Source organism: Oryctolagus cuniculus, chromosome 12, assembly GCF_051225735.1.
Source record: "Oryctolagus cuniculus isolate XC-2025 breed Fujian yellow rabbit chromosome 12, ASM5122573v1, whole genome shotgun sequence".
NCBI classification, from domain to species: Eukaryota; Metazoa; Chordata; class Mammalia; order Lagomorpha; family Leporidae; genus Oryctolagus; species Oryctolagus cuniculus.
The window spans coordinates 14,414,048-14,440,452 of NC_142878.1; the positions used below are offsets into that span (position 1 = coordinate 14,414,048).

The 26,405-nt window shown below is 41.9% G+C and overlaps 1 protein-coding gene and 1 long non-coding RNA gene across 32 annotated transcripts in view; one reads left to right on the forward strand and one right to left on the reverse strand.

Annotated features, from left to right (window-relative positions):
- UBE3A (ubiquitin protein ligase E3A) overlaps window positions 1-13,631 on the reverse strand; it is a 97,818-nt gene extending 84,187 nt beyond the window's left edge. For 4 of the 28 annotated variants that reach the window (XM_070053554.2, XM_070053548.2, XM_089309218.1 and 1 more), the window contains exon 1: window positions 13,031-13,631. The gene's annotated coding sequence lies outside the window, so the exon portion shown is untranslated. The remainder of the gene's footprint in view (window positions 1-13,030) is intronic. The other 24 variants (XM_070053544.2, XM_089309224.1, XM_070053551.2 and 21 more) reach the window with 18 other exon arrangements.
- Window positions 13,632-13,680: 49 nt separating this feature from the next.
- On the forward strand, window positions 13,681-22,823 carry LOC149122946 (uncharacterized). Of its 4 annotated transcripts, none has more exons than XR_016217293.1 (4): window positions 13,709-14,187; window positions 18,371-18,557; window positions 20,439-20,881; window positions 21,843-22,823. It is a non-coding gene; the product is annotated as an uncharacterized LOC149122946 (long non-coding RNA). The 4 variants fall into 4 exon arrangements; XR_016217294.1 differs by having other exon boundaries at window positions 13,714-14,187; window positions 20,439-20,523; XR_016217291.1 differs by lacking the exon at window positions 21,843-22,823 and having other exon boundaries at window positions 13,681-14,187; window positions 19,791-21,273.
- The last annotated feature ends 3,582 nt before the right edge of the window (window positions 22,824-26,405 follow it).

Below are 26,405 nucleotides of genomic sequence, written 5' to 3' on the forward strand. Positions count from 1 at the left end.
CAAGGGCCCAAGGACTTGGGCCATCTTCTACTGCTTTCCCATGTCATAGCTGAGAGCTGGATAGAAAGTGGAGGAGTTGGGACTTGAACTGGTACCCATATGGGATGTCAGCACTGCAGGTGGCAGCTTTACCCGCTATGCCACAGCACCGGCCCCTCAGTCTTTAAAAAAAGAAAAGGAAAAAAAAAAGACTGATAGAACACACACCAGATTCATGGTTTTCCAGCTCAGATTTACTTCAGGACAAATGTCCATTACAACCTAATTTCTAACATTTTAAAACATTTTCCTTCCTTTCTTTTCTGCCACATTTATTTGGTAAAACTGTCTGCAGTTATGTGGCATGTAATGTAACACATAAATTTAATGCAATAATTTAAAAATATATATTGAACTCCATTCTCAGTTGCTCTGATCAAAACCACTGTGTCAACTTTCACTTCTCTTTTACTTCACATTTCCACATAATCTACTACCAAATTTAAGGGCTTTATTTTCAATATATATCCAGAATTCAACCACTTCTTACCATTCTCACCATCATCACTCCATCCAACCCACAGTCACCTTACTTGTTTTACTACTAACTTGTCTCCTGATTCTCTGCCCTTTTCCCCTTACAGTCTATATTCAGTATCAAAATCAGAATGATGTTGCCAAAACATAAGTCATACCCTTTTACTTCTTTGCTCAAAAACTTCCAGTGGTTTCCTACATCACACAAAGGTAAAAATCAAACTCCTTATAACGATCAGATGATATGTGCCCTCTTGATTCTTTATTTACCATCATTTACTTTTCTAAAACCACCCTGGCCATTTCATTTTATTTCATGTACATTATATACTTCTGCATTTCAAGGTTCCCAGATTTAATACACTCTCTACCTACATACAATGTTCTTCCCCATATATCCACAGGGCTAGCTCTCTCATCTCCTTTAGTTCTTTTCTCAAGTTAACATTCCAGTGAAGTTTTCTCTGGCCATGCTGAATAAAATTTCCCCTCATCCATTCCACCTCCAAATACTTTGCATGGCACTTTCCTCATTTGTTTTTCCCCCTTAGGACTGTATTTTATGTATCTTATTTTTGGTCTCTTTTACTTCTAGCATACAAGTAAGTGCCATGAAGGCAGGAATTTGGATAGGTAGATTTCTATTGTTAAGAGAAAAAAAGGCCGGCGCCATGGCTCAGTAGGCTAATCCTCAGCCTGCAGCACCAGCACACCGGGTTCTAGTCCCAGTTGGGGCGCCAGATTCTGTCCTGGTTGCCCCTCTTCCAGGCCAGCTCTCTGCTGTGGCCCAGGAGTGCAGTGGAGGATGGCCCAAGTCCTTGGGCCCTGCACCCTCATGGGAGACCAGGAGAAGCACCTAGCTCCTGGCTTTGGATCAGTGCGGTGCGCCGGCAGCAGCGCACCGGCCGTGGCGGCCATTGGAGGGTGAACCAACGGTAAAGGAAGACCTTTCTCTCTCTCACTGTCCACTCTGTCAAAAAAAAAAAAAAAAAAAAAAAAGAGAAAAAAAAGGTATACAAAATACAAGTTAACGATACAAAAATCTGAAAGCATTGAGTAATATGAAATGAAACTGAAAAAGCAATTCCATTTACAGTAACATCAAAAAGAGTAAAATTGTTGGGAATAAATTTAACAATAGAAGTACAAGACCTAGACACTGAAAAGTACAAAGCATGAAAGAAAGTAAAAGAAGCCGGCGCCGTGGCTCAATAGGCTAATCCTCCACCTTGCGGCGCCGGCACACCGGGTTCTAGTCCCGGTTGGGGTGCCGGATTCTGTCCCGGTTGCCCCTCTTCCAGGCCAGCTCTCTGCTATGGCCAGGGAGTGCAGTGGAGGATGGCCCAGGTGCTTGGGCCCTGCACCCCATGGGAGACCAGGAAAAGCACCTGGATCCTGGCTCCTGCCATCGGATCAGCGCGGTGCGCCGGCTGCAGCGGTGGCCATTGGAGGGTGATCCAACGGCAAAGGAAGACCTTTCTCTCTCTGTCTCTCTCTCTCACTGTCCACTCTGCCTGTCAAAAAATAAAAAAAAAAAAAAAAAAAGAAAGAAAGAAAGTAAAAGAGACTTAAATAAATGGAAAGACATCCCATGCTCAAAGCAAAACACACATACTAAGGCAGCAATCTTCCCCAAAAAGATCCATAGACTGAACACAAACCGTGTCAAAATCCTAGCCTGCATTTGTGTAAATTAACTCTAAAATGTATGTGAAAACTCAGGGAAGGCAGATAGCCAAAAACAATCAAAAAAATAGCAAGAAAGCTTGAATAAACACACTTCCTGGTTTCTAAATTTACCAAAAAGCTATTGTGGTTAAGATTGTGTTACTGGTGTTACGAACATAAACACAAATCAATAAACTTATATGATTTCCAACAAGGGTACCAAGACCATACAATGAAGAAAGAAAACCCTTCAACAAATGGTACTGGGATAACTGAACAGCCACACATCAAAGAATAAACTGGATACCTACCTCACACATAGCAAAAATTAAACAGGTAACAGACCTAAATCTAAGAGCTAAAACCATAAAACTCTTGGACAAGAACGTAGCTGATCTGGATGCAATAGTGTTGGTACTCATTGAGTAGAAAGCTCTTTTTCTGTCAGAATTGTGTGAACTGAATCAGTTGATAGGTCTCTGGTTTTGGCTGTGGCACAGCAGGTAAAGCTGCTGCCTGTGATGCCAAAATCAAATATGGACAGCAGTTCGAGACCTAGCTGCTGCCAACCTAGTTCCCTGCTAATGCACCTCAGAGCGCAGTGGATGGCCAAAGTCCCTGGGTCCCTGCACCCACATGGGAGACCCCAAAGAAGCTCCTGGATACTAGCTTCCACCCAGACTAGACCTGTATGTTGTGGTCATTTGGGGAGTGGGTAAGCAGATGGAAAATGGCTCGCTTGCTAGCGCGCGCTCTCTCTCTCTCTCTCTCTCTCTCGCTCCCTGTAACTCTGTCTTTCAAATATGTAAATAAATCTTTATTAAAAAAAAACTTTATGACCCTGCATTAGACAATGATTTCTTAGGTAATGGCACCAAAAGCACAAATAACAAAAAAAAAAAAAAAAAAAAAACTAAACTTCACCAAAATGAGTAACTTGTGTGCTTCAAGAGAAATTATCATGAATGTGAAGACAACCCACAGAATAGGAGAAATGACTGGGAATCATATATCTGATAAGCCAGTTGAATACAAAACATATAAGGAACTCTTTACAAATCAACAACAAAAATATCCCAAATGAAAAATGACAAAGGGAAATAGTTAAGACATCCCACATCAGAGAATCTAGGTTCAAATTTCAGTTCCACTCCCAATACCCTGTTAATGTGAACCCTAGGAGGCAGCAGGTGATGGCTCAAATACCTGGGAACCTGCCACTCATGTGGGAGACCTGGAAAGAGTTCCTGGCTACTGGCTTTGATCTGGCCCAGCACCAGCTATTGCTGGCTTTGGGGGTAGTAGTGCGTGAATCGGCCAATAGGAGATCTCTCTCTCTCTAATAAAAAAAATAAATATTTTTAAAAGATAAATGGAATTAGTCTGAAAAAACTGGTTAAGGATTTAAATAGGTATTTCTCCAAAGATGAGAGCCAATCAGCATATAAAATGAGGTTCATCATTAAGTAGCCAAGGTGTTGCAAATCAAAACCACAGAGACACCTTCACATGTATAAGAATACCTAAAACAGGGGCCGGCGCTGTGGCACAGTGGGTTCAAGCCCTCGCCTGAAGCGTCAGCATCCCCTATGGGCACAGGTTCTAGTCCTGGCTGTTCCTCTTCCGATCTGGCTCTCTGCTATGGACTGGGAAAGCAGTAGAAGATGGCCCAAGTCCTTGGGCCCCTGCACCCATGTGAGAGACCCGGAAGAAGCTCCTGGATCCTGGCTTCAGATCAGCTCAGCTCTGGCTGCTGCAGCCAACTGGAGAGTGAACCATCAGATAGAAGACCTCTCTCTCTCTCTCTCTCTCTCTCTGTGTGTGTGTCTGTAACTCTGACTTTCAAATAAATAAATCTTAAAAAAAAATACCTAAAACAAAAAGGACAAGTGTTGATAAGGAAGCAGAAAAATCAGAATCTTTGCACACTGCTGTTACAACTGTAAAATCGTATGGCCATTTTACAAAAACAGTTTGGCAATTCCTCAAAATATTACAGTTAGGGTTATCTTACGATCTAAGCACTTATACTTCTATGTATATACCCAAGAGAACTAAATACTTGTTCACACAAAATCTCATTTAGGAATGTTCATAACAATATTATACATAATAACCAAGAAGTGAAAACTGTTTCTAACTACTGACTCATTTCCTGCTAATGCAGACCCTGGGAGGCAGCAGCATGGCTGCATGGCTGGCTCAACCCGTCACTGCAGGCATTTGGGTAGTGAACCAGGAAATCAGAGTCTGCTTGCCCTAGCATGCGTATTTATTCATATTCATATTCATTCTCTCTCCCCCCTCTCAAATTTTTAAAAATAAAAAAAAAGGGGGGGATAGGTAGAGCTCTGTGCAGCTTGCAATGCCCTCAACCCAACCCAGCACCTTTGCTTCTGATCCAGCTTCCTGCTAATGCTGGGCCCCTGCCACCCACAACGGAAACCTGGATGGAGTTCTGGGTTTCTGATTAATGTCTAACCCAGCTCTGGCTGTTGTGGACTGCTAAGTAGGCCTGGTCCAGCCCTGACTGTTAGGAATTGGGGTAAACCAGCAGATGGATGATTCTCTCACTCACTCGCTCTTTGAAGCAGACGAAAATAAACACTTAAAATGGTAAGAAAAATAGAAGTTTATACAAGTACCAAAAAAAAAAACCTGAACCCCATGCATACCTGTAAGAGTTCAAGGCTCATATACTACCTCTATGCTTTTACAAGCGGTATGCAAAAAGTTCATGAAAAATGTGTAAGAAAACTATACATGGATTTCAACCCATTTTTGCAAAAAATAAACTCATACTAATTTTTTTATAATACGTCTCTAAAGGATCTAGTTTGAGGCACCAAGAAGGATAAGACATTACTTTGATAATATCCCCTATCAAAGCAATGTCAATTCTGCTAAAATTAAAACAAATATCACATTTACAGTGCAGTTTGGGTGAAAGAATGCCCCAAAGAGATCAGCAGTTTACACATGGATAACTCATTTTAGGAAGATCTAATAAAAATGTTGAAGATGAAGCCCACAGCACCACCCACACCAATTTGTGAGTAAAAAGTAAACTTATTTACTCCCTAACTGAAGGGGACCAATAATTCACAGAAAAAAAAAACAATAGCCAACACCAGAGACCTATCAACTGATTCAGCTCACACAATTCTGACAGAAAAAGAACTTTCTACTCAATGAGTACCAACACTATTGCATCCAGATCAGCTGCAGACAATAAATAAGAGTTTTCAGTGGAAATCAAGATCCTGAAGCATTTCTTCCAAAGAATTTTAACAGACAAAATATGGCTGTATCAGTACAATCCTAAAAACAAAGCATAATCAAGGCAATGGCTACCAAGATATGGGAGTAGTCTTATCAAAGCTAAGTGGACTCATAAAGAGCAAGTCATGTCAACAGTATTCAAGGCATTTTGCCTACTGACTTTCTGAAGGGCCAAAGAATGTAGCACCTGCTTATTAAAGAGTGTTTTGAGAAAGTCAGAGAAGACTTGGCAGAACACCACCCAGGAAAGTTTCAACAGAGAATCCTCCACCAGGACAATCATCCTGCTCATTACTCTCTTCAAACAAGGGCATTGTGCCAGTTTTTTCATTTATTAAAAGACTGATTTATTTATTTCAAAGTTACAGAGTGAGAGAGAGGAAGAGACAGAGACATCTTATCTGCTGGTTCACTCCTCGATATAGCCCCAATGGACAGGGAGGGCAGAGACAGGCTGAAGCCAAGAATTTCATCCGGGTCTCCCAGGTGGGTGGCAGGAGTCCAAACACTTGGGCCATCGTCTGCTGCTTCCTCCAGGTCATTAGGAGGGAGCTGGATCAGTAGAGAAGCAGCTGGGACAGCCATACGGGATGCTGGCATGGGCTTTACCCACTGGGCCACAACACCAACCCCAATGTGCAACAGTTTTGATAGGAAACCATTACACATTCACCTTGCAATCCTGATTTTGCTCCTTCGGACTTTTTGCTTAATCCTAAAAAATCTTCGAAGTGCACCCATTTTTTTTAGTTAATAATGTAAAAATGACTGCACTCACATAGTTAAGTTCCCAGAATCCTTTGGGAATGGACTAAATGGCCCGTATCATCACTTACAAAAGTACACTGAACCTAACAGAATGTATATTAAGAAATAAGTTTTTATTTTTATATTTTAATTTATATATTTAATTCCATTTTTCATAAACTCTTTGAAATTCCCATATACTTGCAACAGACAGTAGTTTTAACTGATAATATATTGTAGTATTCTCTTCTATAATCTACATATAATGCCTGTTTGAAATTCTTGTTCAGACACACTGGAAAATCTTATACAGAAAATCTTATACAGAACCATTCTATATTTCCCAAAACTTCTTTTCCTTTCAGTCAATCTTATGATTCACTCAGCACTTATCAAATTAACAAATCAAATACAGAAAATTACAGGAGATTTGAATTGGGATCAACAATACTTAGGTGTACTGTTCAATTCAAAAGTAATTACCAAAAGTTAGTGCTCCTTCCTCCATTCTTAGTGGTTTTTGTTCACTGAACCTGCTTAGACTCTACAGCACTTAAAAGTTTATATATAATTTTAGGAGGTTAAGTCATAAGGCTTAAAAACCAAACAGTAATAACTGATTACCAGATAAATCTAATGTGCAAAGAGCAGTATTTAAAAATATATATAGGGAAGAACTATTGGTGCAACAAGTTAAGCTGCCTCTTGCAATGCCTGCACCCCGTTTCTGAGTGCCTGAGATGGAGTCCTACCTGTTTCCGACCCAGCTTCCTGTTTATGTGCACTCTGGGAGGCAGCAGATGATGTCTCAAGTACTTGGGTCTCTGCCACCCAAATGGGAGAGCTGGATGGAGCCCTTGGCTACTGGATTAGGCCAGATCCAAAACACCAGGCATTTGGGAAATGAACCCATGGATATTTTGAAGATCTATCTGCCACTCTGTCTTTCAATTAAAAATAAACACAAAACTTAAAATATATATATTTTATTTCATTCTAAGATAGCCCTAATACTAATAACCATGTTGAATTATTACCCATACTGGTATTTACTTGCTAAAGATTTCTCAGATCAAAGCACTTTTAAGTGACATTTTAGGGAATAAATGACGATGTAAGATGACAAAGAAATTCACTGTATATTGATTTCTAATTTCATTAGAAATTTTATTTATATGGCATCTCCAAGTATTTAAAATATCTCAAGTTTAGATATAAGTCCTAGAAGATTAACACTTTCTATTTAATGTAATTTTGTTTCGTGTATTAGAAAAAATATAAGATCTGCTGGTAGCATCTTGGGAAAGCTGCCTTTTATTAAGTGTAAAACACACTCCTGTATCTCCAAAGGTGGATAAGTAATCACAACAATGTTAGGTGTAACTACCCTGGACACAACATGTGCCAATGAACAGAGTCCTGAACATCAGGCCAGAAACTCAGTTTCTGGTCCTGCTGCCTGGGTGACTTTAAGAATACATTCTGGGGCTGGCAGTGTGGTGCAGCAGGTTAAAGCCCTGGCCTGAAGCACCGGTATCCCATATGGGCACTGGTTCTAGTCCCCGCTGCTCCTCTTCCCATCTAGCTCTCTTCTATGGCCTGGGAAAGCAGTGGAAGATGGCCCAAGTGCTTGGGCCCCTGGACCCATGTGGGAAACCCAGAGGAAGCTCCTAGCTCCTTGCTTCGGATCGCCACAGCTCCGGCCGTTGCAGCCATCTGGGAAGTGAACCAGCAGATGAAGACCTCTCTCTGTCTCTGTCTCTCGAACTCTTTCAAATAAATAAAATAAATCTTAAAAAAAAAAATTTAGGGGCTAGTGTGATGGCACAGTGGGTTAAGACACTACCTCTGATACCAGCATCCCATGTCGGTTAGAGTCCAGGCTGCTCCACTTCCAATCCAACTCCCTGCTAATGAGCCTGGGCAATCAGGAGAAGATGGCCCAAGTACTTAGACTCCCTGTCACCCATTAGGCTTCAGCCTGGCCTAGCCCCAGTCACTGTGGTCAACTGGGGAGTGAACCAGCAGATGGAAGACCTCTCTCTGTCTCTACCTCTCTGAAACTTTGCCTTTCAAATAAATAAATATTCAAAAAGGAAAAAATACCATTTAAAAGTTTTGTACTTTAAATTTCCTCACGTATAAAATGACTACAGTGATAGACATCAAGAACAGTCCTACTCAGGTTCAAATTTTGGGGCTGACGTTGTGGAATGACAGATTAAACCACTGCCCATGGTGCCAAAATCCCATGTGGGTGCCAGTTCCTGTCTGGCTGCTCCGCTCCCCAACAGCCTTGGAAAAACAGCTGAGAACCAACCAAGGGCTTGGTCAGTGCCACCTACGTGGGATACCCAGAAGTTCCTGCCTCCTGGCTTCTGCCTGGCCTGCCCCCGGCTGTTGCAATCTGAAGAGTGTACCAGTAGATGGAAGATCGATCTGTCTCTCCAACTCTAACTTTCAAATAAATAAATTTTTAAAAAATATGAATCTATTACAAGATGACAGAACAATAAGCACTCCTTTAAAAACCAAGTTATTTACAGGTAATTTTAAATACACATGCACTTCAAAAAGTTCATGAAAAACAGAATTACAAGTTTATTTTGGTACAAAATTTTGAAATATATGCAGATCTTTCATTATATGCATGTTCCATGAACTTTCTGAAGATATCTCATATACATGATTTCAAAAAGTTCTGCACTCAAATAAACCTTTTAATTCCATTTTCCACAAGCTTTGTCAAGTCCCCTCATATAAACACGTAACACACTATGTGCCAGATACAGGTGGTGGACTGGTATCAAAACAAGTAAAGCATGTGCAGAAGGTTATTTAAACCGCCAGCGCCGCGGCTCATTTGGCTAATCCTCCACCTGTGGCGTTGGCACCCCGGGTTCTAGTCCTGGTTGGGGCGCCGGATTCTGTCCCGGTTGCTCCTCTTCCAGTCCAGCTCTCTGCTGTGACCCGGGAAGGCAGTGGAGGATGGCCCAAGTGCTTGGGTCCTGCACCCCATGGGAGACCAGGAGGAAGCACCTGGCTCCTGGCTTCAGATAGGCGCAGCACACCAGCCGAAGAGGCCATTTAGGGGGTGAACCAACAGAAAAGAAGACCTTTCTCTCTGTCTCTCTAACTCTGCCTGTCAAACAAAAAAAAGAAAGAAAAAATAAAAAAAGGTTATATAAACAAAATATGAAACAGTTAAGTCTTTTAGCAGTTGGGGGTGGTGGAGGGCAGGAGGGTAAGTCCTTAAATTGTCCTAGGATTGGAAAGTTGTGGGAATGTAGTTCCATTAGGCCATATGGTTTCACCCCCCAAAAAAATGTTATGTAGATAAAGTCACTAGACAATCAGCTTCCAGAAGACAGACATCTTTCTTATCTATGTGGCCCCTGTATCTAGTTCAATTCATAGTAACCACAGTAGGTACCTAATAACTGAAAGTCCATCATTTACTGATTTACTGATAACTAATGCACCCAAACTTTGGTGCCTGAGTCTGAATGTTAGCGCCCTCCCCTCAAATTCCTATGTTGAAAGCCCAACTCCTAAAATGAGGTATTAGTAGGTGAGGATCTCTGGGAGGTTCCACCCTCATGAACAGGATTAGCACCCTCATAAAATAGAAATCCCTCTACCTGTCCACCACCTTGTGAGATTACAGTGAAAAGACTGCTGATTATGAACCAGGAAGCGAGCCCTCATCATATTTAAATTTGCCAGCATCCTGATCTGAGATTTCAGCCTCCAGAATTGTGAGAAATAAATGTGCTGTTTAAAATAATTTAGTTTTTTTCCTGTAAGCCACCCAACCTATGATACTTTATAATAGCAGTCCAAACATATTAAGACATCTGGTTGGCCGGCGCCGCAGCTTACTAGGCTAATCCTCCACCTGCGGCGCTGGCACCCCGGGTTCTAGTCCTGGTTGGGGTGCCGGATTCTGTCCCGGTTGCTCCTCTTCCAGTCCAGCTCTCTGCTGTGACCCAGGAAGGCAGTGGAGGATGGCCCAGGTGCTTGGGCCCTGCACCCGCATGGGAGGCCAGGAAGAAGTATCTGGCTCCTGGCTTCAGATCAGCGCAGCGTGCCAGCCGAAGCGGCCATTTGGGGGGTGAACCAATGGAAGGAAGACCTTTCTCCTCTCTCTCACTGTCTAACTCTGCCTGTCCAAAAAAATCTAATAAAAAAAAAAGACAGCCGGTAACAGACTCTGGTAAAAACGAGGAGTTCTTGCCCTTGAAGAGTAAGCATAAGGTATAGCAAAGATAGTATGATGTAGTTCACCACATGCAAGGGACTTTTGACAATTCAAACTGGATAGGAAGATTTCTAAGGAAATACTTGTTGAGTGCTTATGTATTAGGCATTTTACATCCTTTAATACTCACAAATAGGAGTAAGTTCACCATCCTATTTTACAGATAAAACCGTGGCTCAAGACTAAGGAAACCATGGTATCGCCAGAATGAAAAGCAGGGTCTAAATCCAAAGTTATTTCTATTACACATACCACAATGTCTCGGATTATTATCTTTATACTTGGCCTGAGAAGAAGGCTGTCAAAACCAGCCAAAACTGTTGTCCAGAACCATCACAAAAACATCCAAAACTTTATCAAAGCACTTTACTTGAAAGAACATTCCTGAAAAATTTGTCTTTACTCTTAACAATCAGAATACTAATTTTTAAAATAAATGCATATGCACTTAGTATGTTTCTACATACAGGCCTACAAAAATTACAGATCTTAACAAAAAGTGTACATGATTAGAGAACATAATAATCATTTAAGAAAATACATTTGGAAACATCATTTTCAATGTTTAGTCTGAAAAATTAAGCATGGTTCATAGTTTTAGATCATTCCACTGATTGTAATACTTAGAAAACCAGTAAATTATTACCAAATTTTCTGGAGGGGAAAGGAGAGATTGAAATATAAGTAACTTAAGGTTTAAGAAAAAAAATTGGTAACATGTAACATGTTACACGTTCAAAGATGCTGCAGCACTCAATGAATATTGTTAAATGGACTGGACAAGTGGTATAAAAACAGGTTTTACTCACACCTCTAACAGGTAAGTAAGCACCTTTACAAAGTTATTTAAGTCACACACAAAAAAGTGAAATTTAGGAGAGATAAAATAAAAACAGCTTACAAAAACAAGGAAAAAGAAATCAAAGCACAGTATTTTGTATCTCTGCATAAACTCCTCAGGGAAGGGTGCAATGTCCAGAAGATGGTGTGCATATGACTTAGCACAGTAATGCCTAGTTAAATATTGACAATCAAACTTCACAGTTTACATTCTAATTTTCTATATAAAGATTACAAGTTACTTATTTGTATTATAATCTTGCATTTCTTATTACAAATCCTCACATGTAAAGATTGTAAATTATTTCTAAAAGGTATTACTTGGGTTTTTTTCCTGTTGGTCATACTTACTAGTATTTCTATAAAGGGATTCTGGTCATTTAGAAGATTTATCAGCAGCATCATTAACACTATTCATTTAAAAAGTGATAAGCCACGATATATACATACCAAGACAAATTTCTTTTTGTCTCTCCTACATTGCAAATTTTACATGATTTAGCACATAATGCCTTAAGTAAGGGTACTGCAAGTCAGAGGTGTAAAGAAAACAGGTTCTTATCCTACTTGTACAATTTATTCAGCAAGATACTGGGTCTCTATGTGTCTTCGACATATAACTTCTTAACACCTGTAGTTAACTGTTGTATTTCTCAAAGCCCTTTTCTTCTCCAAAAGCCTCCGGAACCATTTTGCTGGGACCGTCAATAATGTACAGTGGAATGACCCCAAATTATTGGTCGCATCCATGTTCCCTTAGGACTATTAGTTTGCATTTTCAACAGCACACTAGCCACTTAATAAACAGAATCTCACACAGATTTTATGCCGCTTCTATTTTAGCTCGCCCGTAGTAAGTCACAAAAGATTGAGAGGCTAAATTATCTTTCCAGGATTCTACACTTAACCAACCAATGTCCGTGTGAAAATTATTTTAAAGATGCTCCAGACTAAAGCATTTGGCACATTCGATTCTGACTTCACCAAAAAAGCCTCCACACCAACACGAGGAAAGACTCCTTTTCATTTTCTCAAGTGAAAGAGGGAAAAATAAATAAATAAATAAAAGGCCAACTGCTTGCAGGTGTGCACTTGACACAGCGGTCTCTGGCAAACCCAGTAACTCACGGTCAACTTCAGAATCCTGGTGACCAGTAACAAATGAGTAACTGGTGAGCACAAGCCTTCGCTTTGACATACCACCCCATCCATCCGTCCTCCATCCCCATCAACCCACCCCCAAAACCCCAGCCCACCAAGCACACTTCTAAATGTGTCTAAATACGTCTCCCCCAAGCGAGCCAAAACAAACAAACACAAAAAACTCGAAAATGCCGAGAAAAGGTTCACCATTGAAGAAAATGGCCTGCCCTTCCCAGCCTGGGGCCCCGTCTGGCTCAGCGAGCCTCGCTCCAAGGAGGCCCAATTCTCGACGCCCTGCACGTCCCGTCCCGCCTCCGGCCCTCTCGGGCGACAAAACCCTGCCTCCGGCGCTCAGCCAGGACTGACAGTTAAGGCTGCAGCAGCCGCGGCCACCAGGGGCCTTCTCCTGGCACTGGCCCCTCCAGACCACGCGCCCCTAAACACCCGCTCCAGCAGCGGTGGGGGAAGGGGCGCCTACCCTTGCCAGAGCAGGCCCTGAGGATGGCGAGGGGCACAGGCAGCCGAGGGCAGGAAGCGCCGCCCGGCCTTGGCCGCGTCCGCAGCAACACTGACCTGTCGTCGCCCCCGCGTCTGGGCTGCGGCCGCCTCACTGGTCGTCGTCGCCCTCGCCCGCCGCCTCCGCCCGCCACCGCCTCGTTCCCTTTCGCTGCCGCCACCGCCGGGGCTCATGCGGGACCCGCGCTTCCTTCTCCGGAAACCGAGGCCGGGAAAGGGGGCGCCGGGGCCGCTGAAAACCCGGCGTTTGTCGCTGGCCGCCGCTGTCCGTCCACGCTGGGGGGCTGCGGGGCCCTCCAGACAGGGGCTATAGGCCGCGAGCTACTCCGAGGAGGAGCCGAGGGAGGCGCCGCCGCCCGCTGCCGTGAGCGCGGGGTCGACAGAGGTGAAGCGTAGCTCGGCGGCGGATGACGGGCGCCTGGGCCGGCGGATGGCTACGCGGCGGCAGGGTGCGCGAGCGAGCGAAGGCTGGTGTGTCGGGGTCGCGGCGAAGGGGAGAAGGCCCTGTCGTCTCCTGTAGTCACCCCGAACCCAGCGCCACCATCTTGGAAGAAACACGGCTCTCGCGGCCGCGGCGCAAGACGGGAGGACTAGCTGGGCGGGCAAAGTATCCCAGCAGGCAGCGCGCGCTGCCCGGCCGGGCGAGGGCTCCGGGCCCGGACGCGAGGACGTGGGGCGGGGCCAGGGCGCGCGCGGGAGGGCGTCCCGCTCCGCCCCTGCCGCCGGCGCCGGCTCTGCCCTCCTCCCGCTTGCCGTCGCCGCCGGCGCAGGGGTCGCTGGGAAGGAGAGGTGGTCCGCGGCTCTTCGGAGAGTCCCGCTAGGGTCGGTCGCCATCTTGGGACTGGGTGGGAGTAATGCCTCCTGTTGGCTTCTGTTGTATGCAGGCCATCAGAAAGAGAGGTGCACTCTGGAGGCCCCCTCGGAGGGTTCCAGACCCCACTAATCGGCCCAACAGAAGAGCGGGCCTCCGCCCTTGTTGGGAGTCGGATGGGCTCCGGCTGTCAGTCAAGGTGGCATTGATAGCCTGCAGCCCCGAAGCGGACAGAAGCTAACCGTTGCTAAATCTCCGACCCCAGCCCCTTTCACCCGTAGCTGCCCTTGTAAATATTACATCGGCGGCCCCAGAGTGCGGGCCAGTCCTCCGGAGACCAAGGTCATCTGCTTAGGCCTCTTGCCAGCACAGGCTATGTCACTAGTTTACCAGAAACTGGAAGGTAAAAGCCCACCTCCTGCAGTTTTGACTCTCTAGGTTGTGGATGAAGAGAAGTGGCCTCCTGGTTGACCCCAGACAGAACGAGGCTAAGTGTCATCCATGTGACAGCTGAACCCATTTAAAGCTATGTGTCGTCATGTTAAGTAACAAGGTTATTATTTTAAAAGGCGTTTTTTAAATATGTATTAATGGTTTTGCAACACTTGCTAGCAAAACTGTAAGAGAATTACAATGCATAGTCTCAAGGCTTGCAGCTTTGCGGATATCAATGATGGTATACAGCAGTGCATTTTTTAACCGTCATTTTCACAGCATCTTTTTTTCTATAGACAGGGAAATATAATCACTAAAATATATAATAAGCCATGGCAAGTTTTAAGATATTTTAACTCTGATTTTTTTTATTCCCCTCTACATTGGAATACTGGTGTTATATTTTATGGAAGGGAATAGTTAAAATTATAATCTCAAGTGTTTATCTTTGCAAATTATCGAAAAAAAGAAAGTCTATAAAGACTTGATGGAATAATTGAAGCAAAACGTTACTACTAAATCTGGCATGTGAAGATAATTTTAGCTATTCTATTTCCTCTTTAAGTAGAAATTGAATAAATTAAATGTGATTTTCTAATAGCCTGGTGTATAAAAAGATGGCAGAAATCTCTGAGTTCCAAAAAAATCAAAGACAGAAGGGAAGTAAATTTGCTCATAGGTAACAAAATGACTATCACTAAGATCAAGGAGTACCCTAATTCCTCCTGGAACCTGGAGAAATTACACATATCCTTTTTAGTTCATTAACATTAAATATGTATTCTTAAATGTGACACTAATCCATGAACTCACTGAGCTCCTTGCTTTATCCATTTTAAAATTTAGAAAGTTGTTGGTAAGAATTACCAGCATGAATAATATCAGGATTTCTTAGAACACTAGTAGTGTTTACCTCCATGTATATATATCAGTTTGGTGAAATTTCTTTATATCAGACCCTTCAGATACGTTTTCTCAAGAATATAACTTAATATCCACTAAGTGAGTAGTAAATTCTTTATTCTAGTCAAAATAAGACTCCGTAGTTTCTAATAACTTTCTCAATTCTGATACAAAGAAGCAGTTTAATTTTAGAAGCATATGTGTTAATGCTTTGAACTAACTTTGAACTTCAGCTGTTTGCCCAGAACTGTGTCAGGCCTTGGAAAACAATAAAAGAGCAACAGTCTATCCCTGCCCTCAAGAACTCACACTTCAAGAGGAAGTGGAACCTGTAAAGTTGTAGACACTTCATCCAAATAACCTAATATTTAAGTGAGGGTATCTGCTAATATGTATCTATTTAAACTAATAAGCTTTTGTAAATTGAAACATTTTTGGCCTAAATTCTGGTTAGGTTGGCTTTTTGACAGACTGCCCTGTTACTCAAGAATTCCTATTGATAGGAGTCAACAGATGAATTAAATGCAAAAGTTCATTTTTTGTTACCCAGCATGCCCTGGGGCCAGGAATCAGCTGAGAGCTGAGAGAAAACAGATATGATTGGATGGCATTCACTTGCTGTTTTTAGGCTGCGTCAGAGTGTTTCACACTTAACTGTTGAAAGGCACTAAATTTCATGATGTCAGTAAATCCCAGTAGTTAAGAAATAATATTGAAACAAAATTGGCTCCATAGAGAACATTATCTGGTGTGTAAGTGCTCAATAAATGTTAGTATAGTAACAGTAAATGTTGGTGGTAGGAACATAGTATTATCTCTATCATTCTTCAGCATGACACATGTCAGGCATGAATTCCTTCATGCCCTCGCCCTTATTCCTACAATCCTGTCTTCATTTGCATTGCTCCTGACCTGTTGTCTTCAACTATGAATCATCCCTTCCACAACCAGTCTTAGGGCAGAGTAGTCACCTGAAGACTATTCTCTCAGTTGTTCCCTCTGCTGCCTTTGTCCTTTCTGCTAAGTAGAACTATGTACACTTTGCCATTTCCTCCAAGCCCCTCTTCAACTCTGAAAAATTAGCATCTGCCTCCATTTTACTAAATATATTGCTTGGCATAATGGCCAAATCCAAAGGCTGTTTCTCAGTTTTCATAGTAACTGACTTCTCTACAGCCTTCCACACTGCTGACCGCTGCCTCCTGGAAATTGCTCCCTTGGTCATATAGCCTGTGTTCTCTGGCCTCTTCTTCTAGACTCTTGAACAGCAAGTCTCCTATGGAGAATCCTCTTCCTCCCAAACCGTGGTTCTCTTTGCCTATCATATTATATAGTCTGACACTACCGATTCAGTCAGCTCAAGTCTGAGTCTTGAACACAGGTGTCATTCAGAAGCTTGCTTTTTTTTAATCTTTTTTTAATGATTACAGTGGTAAACTTTGTTTTATATATATATATATATTCTCAGATTTTTTTAAGATTTGTTTATTTATTTAAAAGGTAGAATTAGAGGGCTTCCACCCACTGGTTCACTCACTAAATGGCTTCAATGGCCAGAGCTGGGCTGATCAGGAGCCAGGAGCTTCTTCCAGGTCTCTCACATGGGTGCAGCAGCCCAAGCACTTGGGCCATGTTCTGCTGCTTTCTCAGGCACATAAGCAGGGAGCTGTATTGGAAGTGAAGCAACCAGGACTTGAACCGGCACTCATATGGTATGCCGGTGCTGCAGGTGGTGGCTTTCAACCTCTACAATAGGCCCATAGGCCTTACAAGGCCTGCAGGATCATTTGGTCTGGCCCTGCCAAAGTGACTGCAGGAGAAAATTGAAATTCAGTAAATTATAGCAGGCTCGTTTTTTTAAGATTTATTTATTTATTTGAAAGGCAGAATTATGGGTGTTGGGGGGGGACTTCCATCCACTGGTTCACTCCCCATATGGCCACAATGGCCAGAGCTGTGCCAATTGGAAGCCAGGAGCCAGGAGCTTCTTCCAGGTCTTCCATGCAGGTGCGGGAGCCCAAGGACTTGGGCCATCTTGTGCTGCTTTCCCAGGTCATAGCAGAGAGCTGGATTGGAAGTGAAGCAGCCAGGACTTGAACCAGCACCCATATGTTATGTCGGCACTGCAGGCAGCGGATTTACCCACTATGTCACAGCGCCAGCCCCAGCAGGCTCATTTTTAAGTTGATAATTTTGTATGGTCCATGAATGTTATAAATATCCAAATGGCCCTTAGCAGAAAAAAGGTTCCCACCCTTACTAGACAGAGTATCTTCAACCCCTTATTGGATATTTATACTATATGTTCTGCAGACACATCAAACTCAAACTGAGTTTGTTCCATCTTCCAGCATTCACTGAGGTAGAGATATCTGCAGAGGAGCAGATTTTTTAAAAATCAAGTATGAATTTAGTGTTGGCAGTGTTAGATTTGAGATGTTTATTAGATACCTCTAGTAAGGACTCCTTGCTGATTGACCCATGCTATGTCCTCTCCTCTTCTTCCAGGTAGCAGAATATCCAGCCAGACACATGGTTGTGTATAATGAACTCCCAAGTGTGACCATATCACTAAGTTCTGGACAGTGGGATATGAGCAGAAATGATGTGTGCAACTGCCATATCATAGTCCAAAAGAAATGGAATGTTCCTTGTACTTTGCCTTTGTTCTTTTGTGGTGACTGGAATGTGTTTGAAATGATGAACAATGTTGGAGAGTGCTATGGTTTAAATGATGGTTTCTCCTTCAAAATTCATGTGGAAATTGAGTACCCACTGTAGTGGTACTAATAGTTGGGACTTTTGGTGAAAACAGTTAAGTCATGAGGACTCTGCCTTGACAGATAGATTAGTGCCCTTATGAATTAACTGGAGGGAGCTGGCTTGGGTCCTTCTGTGCCTTCTGCTAAAATGAGGAAATGGCATTCTTCTTCTCCAGAGGATGCAGCAACAAGGCACTACTATGGAAGCAGAGCAGAGCCCTCACCAGATGCTGAACCTGCCAGCATCTTGATCTTGGACTTCTCAGCCTGCAGAACTATGAGAAAATATATTGCTGTTGTTTATAAATTACCTAGTCTCCAGGATTTTTGTTTTAGCAGCACATATGAAAATAGAGGGAAGCAGTCTAGGAATTGCAAAGCAACACAGTGGATCCCTGAGGATTTCATGGGGGCAGAGCCGTGTATCAGCTTAAACTTTGTTGTGAGACAGCTACTGACTTCTCAAATCTGCTGTGGTTATTCTAGATCCCTTTTAGTGCAGCTGACCTCATCAAAGTGAAGACATCAAGAAGGAAGTTGGATGTGGGAATCTGGAGTTAGAAGAGCAGCTCATCCTGCATCCCTTGACTTGCTGATGACTCTCCCACCTGGTCATAATAATGTTAATAATCTTCAATTTCTTCCTCTCCTTCACTTTCCTGGAAATTAAAAGGTAAAGTCATACACTACATAAAGAATTGGCTTTAGGTTTAGGCAGTATAACAAAGTGCACATGCACCCAATATTCTAGCAAGTGCAAAAATGCCAGGCAAAACCATGAAGCCCTGTCTAATTCAGTTGCTTCTTGTATAAAATGAGGTGGTTGTGAGGATTAGCACTAGTAGCTTAAAGCTAGGCATATAACACAAGTTCAACAAAGGTAAGCCTTTTTTTGTAATCACGTGCAAATCCCAGTTATGTGTGACATGTACCAGATACAGAACAAGAGTTAGTATCTGTGTTTCCTCATCAGTAAAATGGGAAAAATAATAGTACTGACCTCCCAGGGCCTTCATCCTTCCACTTATTATGTATCTATTGAGTAGATATGTTGTGCCAGCACAGTTCTGGGTGCCAAGAATATGGCAGTGAACAAAACAGCCTACCCTTATGGCATTTATGATGTAGTGAAGGAAGGAAACCAACACACGTGGCAAGTGTTAGGGAGAAATAAAAATGCAAAGGGTATAAGGGAGTTTTATCATGCAAGATAGCCAGAGAATGACTAATTGAAAAGATCACATTTAAGTAGAGACTTTCACAGAAGTGAGGGAATAAGCTGTGGGAATACAGAGGAAAGAAGCTTTAGCAGGCCCTTTGGCAAAAAGTTGCTTAAAACTGTCTAGGAACAGTTAGGAAGGCACTGTGGCTAGAGAGAGAAAGGGGGAGAGATGAATCTGAGCTTAGAGAAGTCACACTGGGTCTTAGCCTAGAGAATTATGTAGCTTAATAACTTGAGTATTTGCGTTAAATACAGTGGGAAACCTCCAAAAGATTTCAGGAGGTTATGACACTAGCCTATAAAAATTACTCTAGCTACTGTGTGAAGAATGAAAAAAGATAGTATATGTTAAGTGTTTAGTGTCTGCTATGTGAGAAGTATTCAGTAAATGGTAATAAGGATGATTATTACAGTTGTTGTTGTGATTATCGTTATAGCATCCATTTCCTCCTACATAACCCCATTGTCACTATCTTAATTTGGACCCTTAGTGTTTTGTTTCTTAGTGTCTCTGAAGTGTACCATAAATTCCAGAAAGTCACTATCTCATCCACTGTGTTATCCCCAGCACCCATCAAAATGCTGCTTCATATTAATATTACTTGATTACCGAATGTCCTCAAAAAAACCTTTTTTAAAAGAAACAAATAGGATCGTATTGCTTCCTTTCTTACCTCTGTCAAGGACTTCATCAGGGTCTTCTGAACGTCTGAACTCCAGGATGAGCCAATTGGATGTGGCCTCTGCCTTCCAGCTTCATCTTCCACCCCCAACATGAACCCATTGCTCCAACAGTACTTACTTAAGAGACATTTGAGCCCTTTTGTATGCAGTTCCTTCTACCTTTCAGACAAGTTCGAGCATCTCCTTTGAGAAGCCTATGACCTGCTCAGGCTTGGTTGTTGCTTGTGCCACTGTACCACTTCCTGTTGTGCACTGCCCACATGCTGTTGATACATGGGTTTGCACTTTTGTCACCCCACAAGTTCCTTGAGAGACGAGGGTGCCCTTGACTTTCCCCTGTGTTTCTGATACCTGTGCCACTGTACCACTTCCTGTTGTGCACTGCCCACATGCTGTTGATACATGGGTTTGCACTTTTGTCACCCCACAAGTTCCTTGAGAGACGAGGGTGCCCTTGACTTTCCCCTGTGTTTCTGATACCTATCTCAATAGCTAACCTGACATCCTCCAAAAAAATGTAAATGAATCAACTCTTGTCGAGCTTAAAGGTAAAAGAAGAAAATTCCGAGATCAGTATGTCCAACAAAGTACCCCTTACTCAGTTAACATTTGACAAAGTAACATATCTTTGTATGTTTCACTTTTCAGCTGTGTCAAGCAAAGAGACAAGATGCAAAATCGCCTGCTTATAGAAATCTAGGAGATACAGAAAAGCCAAGCATATCAATTTATTGTGAGAAATCTTAAATTGTTTTTTTTAAGATTTATTTTTATGTATTTGAAAGAGTTACAGAGAGAGATAGAGACAGAGAGAGAGGTCTTCCATCTGCTGGTTCACTCCCCAGAGGGCCGCAACAACTGGAGCTGTGCCGATCCAAAGCCAGGAGCCAGGAGCTTCTTCCAAGTCTCCCACATGGGTGCAGGGGACCAAGGACTTGGGACATCTTCTACTGTTTTCCCAGGCCACAGCAGAGAGCTGGATTGGAAGAGGAGCAGCCAGGTGTAGAACCCGCACCCATATGGGATGCCAGGGCATTAACCCACTGCACCACAGCACCAGCCCCATTAACTTGTGAACTCTAATAAACTAGGTAAGTAGCCTTTTGCTCTCTTAGAAGCTTAGTGTGGGGGCTGGCGCTGTGGTATAGTAGGTTAAGCCTCTGCATATGGTGCTGGCATCCCATATGGACACCGGTTTGAGATCCAGCTGTTTCACTTCTGATCGAGCTCCCTGCTATGGCCTGGGAAGGCAGAGGAAGATAGCCCAAATGCTTGAGCCCCTGAACCCACATGGGAGACCAGATGAAGCATCTGGCTTCTGGATTTAGGTTGGCCCAGCTCCAGCTCTTGTGGCTATTTGGGGAGTGAACCAGTGGATGGAAGATCTCTCTCTCAGCCTCTCCTTCTCTTTATCTGTAACTGTGCCTCACAAATAAGTAAATAAATCTTTTTTAAAAATAATAATAAAAATTAAAATTAAAAACATGACCTTAACTATGTGATTAAAAAGGCAAATGATTACAATTTTATGGTTACCATAGAAAAAAGGCAGCTTAGTATGTGATGTATAAAATGAAAATGAAGACACTAAACAAGATAATCTGTGAAGTCCTATTTAAGATTTATTCAAACACTGGTTTCAGTAAATGTTCCTATATTCAAGGCTACCTATTAAATCATTTGAGCAAAAACCTGGAAGTCCTCTCAAATTATGCTTTGACCTTGGTCATTTTAATCTCTTTGTGTCTGCCTTAACCCAGCTGGAGAGTAGGTAGAAAAGGGAAGCATTTCATTGAATACCAGCTGCTACTGCTGCTGCTGCTAATCTGAGCTGTTCTGAATAAAACATATCCACTCAAATCAATGTAGGAGCCCTTAGTATTTTTTCCTTTTAATACATGAATCATTTGAGTTCTTTGAAATCATTCACACTGCATCCAAATGTCTAATACTGTTTTAAATATGTATCATACTGATTCTAACAGGGATTATAAATTTTATCATAAATAAAATCTTAATATTAAGAATGGGGTTTTTAAATTTTTTTTCCAGGATCTCTCATCTGGCTAGAGAAGAATCATGAATATCATTTGTAATTGATAAGCAATATTTTTTAGTCTTGCTTGACACTGACATACAGCTACAAAATTTTATGAAATTTTATTATGTGAACTCTTTGACATTGCTTCAAATAGAATTTTATACTTAAAGCATTTCTTTTAAAATTTTTGTTGTAATATTAAACTAGCATTGCAATATGGAAAGATCAAGATTTTTAAGGATAGTAAAATTGGATGGATATCATTCATAGCATAAAATGTGTTATGTTGCTTTTTTTATATATACCTGCTAGGCATGGTACTGAGTGCATCTATATTTCAGTTACTTAACACAGAGTTCCTAAAATGGCAGTTTATCTCTACAAATTGAATTTGTGTACTTATTAGGTGCCAGTTGCTTGAATAAATTTCATAGATTCTCCCCAAAATCTGATGTATTTTCCTTCTGTGGATTAGGAAATTAAACTTATAATAAATAATCAAATCATATCTCATAGCTGAAAACTAGTACAGCTAGGATTTAAAGCCAGGGATATTTGGAGCATGAGCTTGTGTGTATGTGTTTGTTTTCTTTTAACACATTGCTTTCTCAGGTAATAGAATTTTTTTTTATTTCAAAAATAACATTTCATTGAAATGTTTTCTCATTCAATAATCCCTTGTTTCCTTGCTTCATAACACTTTTTACACAATAATTATATTCTCAAATTTTTACTCTGAATACAAAGCCCCTTTTCTGTAGTGTTCAGTTCAATACTGGGCATCTGGGAATGCCAGCCAGCCTGATCAGCCATTACCCCTTTCCAGGACCCTGTCCTAATTATATGATGTTGGGCCAGCTGCTTAACACCAACAAGCCTCAATTTCTTTGTCTGCAAATGGGATGATATTGTGATGATTAAAGAGAAAAGGTGATGCTAACAATGTGACTGTGACATCATAAATACTCAATAAATATTGACAAATGAGTGGATGAAATTGCCTTATTATGGGGGTCCCTCAGAAACCAATGTTGAGACAATTTGAGTCAAGTAATTTATTTGAAAGATAATCCCAAAAAGCATTGATGAGGAAATAAGAATGTGAGCTGGAAATGATAGATAACCAATAAAGGGTACATTATCAATCAAGTATCTATTTTGGGAAACTGGAATTTACTTTTGTTGGGAAACTGGGAGCCAGTAGAGTACTCGCTTCACAGTTTATCCTGTGATATGACATAATTGTCCTCAACTTGCTAGCTTTTAGTAGTAGGGCTTAGCTGCCCCAGCTGGTCAGAGAGAGACCTAAACAAGAAATGCAGATGCCAGCAATTGAAACTAGGACTGACATGCAATATATAGGTAAGATCAAAGTCCCAAGGGAATCTTCTACATGAAACCTACTAGCCCACCAGCGGCACTAAAATTAACCAGGCTTAGGGGATGGAAATGCAAACCAGAATGCCAGTTGATTGACTTAAATGGAGAAACAACATCACAGGAAATCCCTTCACTGGAAGGGACTGGAATGCATATGACCAAGACCATTCTTTCCCTGTGAGAAGATAAACAGAGCCTTCAAATAACAGAAGGTTGCCCAAAAGCTTGAAATCTAGACAAAGGGAATTGGAGGACCTGAATTTCTGGTGTTAAACTAAAATATCTGATATGTCCAATTTCTGAGTAAAGATCATTTTGACAGAGAAATGAGAATATTTGATGCTTTCTGGCCAGTATCTCCTGGGAGGTCTGCAGCCAACGTTTTTTCATCAGACTCTGTTGTTTCCACTGATGACTAACCCTCTTGTTTTAGTGACTTATGTCAACTTCTGTTCTGGTCCATTATGTGTCTAATGTGAAAGCTCAGAAGGAAATTGTGTTTTCCTTTATTTTTGTCTTTGTGGCACTTCTCACTGTGGGCACCAAGTCCAGACAATATTATACATTATTAGCTGAATAATTAATTGTAATCTCCTCTTGTCCAGAAGTCTTTTTTTTTTTTTTTTTTTTTTTTTGACAGGCAGAGTGGACAGTGAGAGAGAGAGAGACAGAGAAAGGTCTTCCTTTGCCGTTGGTTCACCCTCCAATGGCCGCTGCGGCCAGCGCGCTGTGGCTGGCGCACCACGCTGATCCGATGGCAGGAGCCAGGAGCCAGGTGCTTTTCCTGGTCTCCCATGGGGTGCAGGGGCCCAAGTACTTGGGCCATCCTCACTGCACTCCCTGGCCACAGCAGAGAGCTGGCCTGGAAGAGGGGCAACCGGGACAGAATCCGGCGCCCCAACCGGGACTAGAACCCGGTGTGCCGGTGCCGCAAGGCAGAGGATTAGCCTAGTGAGTCGAGGCACCGGCCCAGAAGTCTTTTTCTATAATGAATATTCTGAACTTCAGGCCTCTCAAATCTTTGAAACCTACCAATTAGATCTTAGTAGCTTTTCTACTGTTTTTTTCAGTTCAAATATTTCTCACATGAAACATGCTACATTTGTTCTTATCTCCTAATTTCTCAGTCATTATTTAACCCTAAAGAAAAGTTTAGGAACAGTACAATGAACACACATATTTTCTTCACCCAGATTGCCCAATTGTTTGTGTTGTGCCATAATTGTATTCCCTATCTATATAATCTCCAAATATAGGATCATTTGATGGAAATTACAGACCTCATAACCTTTTTTCCTAAATACCTCAACATGTTTTTCCTAAGAACAAGGACATTCTTTTTATTTTTTAAAATATATTGATTTATTTGAAAGAGTTGCAGAGAGAGGAAGAGACACCCGCATGCTGGCTCATTCCCCAGATGGCCACAACAGCTAGGGCTGGGCAAGGCCGAAGCCAGGAGCTTCTTCCAGGTCTCCCACATGGATGGCAAGGGCCCAGCCACTTAGGCCATCTTCTGCTTATTTTTCAGGCTGTTATCATAGGGCTGTATTAGCAGTGGAGCAGTCAGGATAGGAACTAGCATCTGTATGGGGTGCCAGGGTCACAGGTAATGGCTTTGCCCATTATGCCACAATGCTGACCCCAGGGCACTTATATATAGATAATACCGTATGATATTTAACACCAATTCAATATTATCATTTGATATGCAACTCATATTCAGTTCTCCCCAATTATTGCAATAATGTTCTTTATAGATGTTCCCCCATCCAAGATACACTCAAAATCATACATATCTTTAGTTTTCATTTCATTAGTCTTTGTTTATCTTAAAACAGCCTCAGAAAATTGCTTTTCTTTCATGACTTTGCCATTTTTTGAAGATTTCAAAGCAGTCGTTTCATAGAAATTCTCATAATCTGACTCATCTGATTATTTCCTCATGATTAGATTCCCAACATACATTTTTGGAAATGAAATTGTTGTAAGTCATGTTACGCTCCTCTCACTGCATCGCATGAAGAGGTACATAATGGTAGTTTGTTATTTGTGATGCTGTTTTATTACTTGGTTAATGTGGTTAATGTGCTAAATTTCTCTAAATGTAAATTGTAATTACTAGCTATTCTGAGTGGTGTTACTCTGAAGACTGAATAACTTCTAAAATTTTACCTGGTGGTTCTGGCAACCATGGTGATCATTGTATGAATCAACTTTACATTTTTTGTTTCACAGTGATAATTTTTCTTCCTTTTGTCTGTGTTTGCTGTGTTCTTTAGTAAAGAAGAGATTTTTCAGGGCCTCTATAATGGCATAATAAGTTAAGTCACCATGTGCCACACTGATATCCCATATCAGAGTGTCAGTTGAGTCTTGCCTGCTCTGCTTCCAGTCTTCAACTAATGCATTTGGGAAGGCAGCAGATGATCCCAAACCCTTGGGCCTCTGCTGTCCATGTAGGATAGAGTTCCTGTTTCCTGGCTTCAACCTGGCTCAGACCTGACTATTTTAGCCATGTGAGAAGTAAACCAGCAAAAGGAATTATCTCAATCTTTCTCTCTTCCTGTCTCTGTCATTCTGTTTTTCAAGTAAATAAATTAATATTTTATAGAGAAAGGAGATTTTTCTCCCTCGATTCTTTTTCTTTAGTATTAATATAGAGGGGGCCAGAGCTGTGGCACAGTAGGTTAATCCTCTGCCTATGGCACTGGCATCCCATATGGGTGCTGGTTCTACTCCTGGCTGCTCCTCTTCCAATCCAGCTCTCTGCTGTGGCCTGGGAAAGCAGTGGAAGATGGCCCAAGTCCTTGGGCCCCTGCACCCATGTGGGAGACTCGGAAGAAGCTCCTGGCTCCTGGCTCCTAGCTTCAGATCAGCTCAGCTCTGGCTGTTGCTTCCATTTGGTGAGTTAACCAGCAGATAGAAGACCTTTCTCTCTGTTTCTCCCTCTCACTGTCTGTAACTCTACTTCTCAAATAAATAAATAAATAAATCTTAAAAAAATTAGGTCTCAGAATCATTTGTTGAATATGTGAATGAATGAAAGCAAAGAGGACTCTTAAGTGAGAAATCTCCAAATCCCAGAAGTAACATTAAGTTATGCACAAGTAGAGCTACCCATTATCACATTCAATGAATTCCTGTGAAATATGCAGCCTCAGAGTTGGGGCAGGATAAATAAGCCCAAAAGA